At 41.8% G+C, this 1,385-nt stretch overlaps 1 non-coding gene across 1 annotated transcript; it reads right to left on the bottom strand.

The window, feature by feature from the left end:
• Nucleotides 1-1,185: 1,185 nt before the first annotated feature.
• On the bottom strand, nucleotides 1,186-1,267 carry trnas-cga. The gene has a single exon. It is a non-coding gene; the product is annotated as a tRNA-Ser (tRNA).
• Nucleotides 1,268-1,385: the final 118 nt, after the last annotated feature.

Genomic DNA, 1,385 nt, shown 5'->3' with positions numbered 1-1,385 from the left:
CTGCTGCTCCAGTTTCAACTGTTCTGCCTTATTATTATTTGACCATGCTGGTCATTTATGAACATTTGAACATCTTGGTCATGTTCTGTTATAATCTCTACCCGGCACAGCCAGAAGAGGACTGGCCACCCCACATAGCCCGGTTCCTCTCTAGGTTTCTTCCTAGGTTTTGGCCTTTCTAGGGAGTTTTTCCTAGCCACCGTGCTTTTACACCTGCATTGTTTCTATGTTAACTACCAGGCCTTAACCAGTCGATTATCTCATTCTGTCAATTTTACTTCTGTAAAGACGAGACTGTCTACTGAAGAGCCTATTTGAACTGTTTTTCAAGGAATACATATTCTGAGCACTTGAATCAAAGGACAAGTCTATGCATTAAGCACTTCATCAATATCAAGTCACCAATGCTATTTTACAAATAAAGACTGGTTTGTCAATGCGATGCAAGCAGTTGTAAAAACTGTATGGGGAGACAACACTGGAGTTCATTTGCAAAGCTTAAACCACTTGGCCATCGCAGCAGTATGAATCTAAGCAAAGTGATGAGGAGAAAGAACAAGTGGGCTATTCGCTTCGAGCAATGTTAAAACATGGGTGGCGAGACCCCATTGAAATTCAGGTCCAACGTCTAAAGAATCGGCCATTGCAGCTGTTGGAATGCAAGTAAAGGGTTTGGGATTTGGAAACAGACATCATTGGTGTAAAATGGCAAACTTCATGGCCCGACATATTGATCTTTTTACGTCAAATCACGTATTAACCACTCGGCCATCACAACTTTCTCAATTAGCTCACACAAAGACAAAAGTATTCTGAGCACTTGAATCACTGGACAAGTCCATGTCTTAAAGAGATTATCCATATCAAGTCACCAAGGATATGTTAAAAAATACTGGTTTGTCATAGAACTGCGAACAGATTTCAACCCTGCGCAAGAAGACAACATTGGATTTCAAGTCCAAAGCCTTAACCACTCTGCCATCAAAATTTTCTCTGTTATCTTGCAGTCCTTAACAGCTCGACTATCTCACAACCAGAAGGATCTGTTCTGAAGAGCCTGTTTAACTCTTTGTCTTGGAAGATATACTCTGAGCACCTGAATCAAAGGACAAATCCACAGATTAAGGACATTATCCATATCAACTCCCCAGTGACATGTTGCAAATAAAGACTGGTTTGTCAAAGCGCTGTGAGCAGGGTTCAAACCTGCGCGGGGAGACCCCATTGGATTTCGAATCCAACGCCTTAACCTCTCGGCCATCACAGCTTCTCCTGTTACCTAAGATGCCTTAACCAGTCCGCTATCTCGTTCAGTCCATTTTACCTCTAAAATGACCATATTATCACTATTGAAGAGCCTACTTTTCAAGCAGTGGGAATCTAAG

Source organism: Oncorhynchus gorbuscha, unplaced genomic scaffold (assembly GCF_021184085.1).
Source record: "Oncorhynchus gorbuscha isolate QuinsamMale2020 ecotype Even-year unplaced genomic scaffold, OgorEven_v1.0 Un_scaffold_2832, whole genome shotgun sequence".
NCBI lineage: Eukaryota > Metazoa > Chordata > Actinopteri > Salmoniformes > Salmonidae > Oncorhynchus > Oncorhynchus gorbuscha.
Note: the sequence above shows the minus strand (reverse complement) of the source record. Positions and strands in the feature narration are given on the sequence as shown.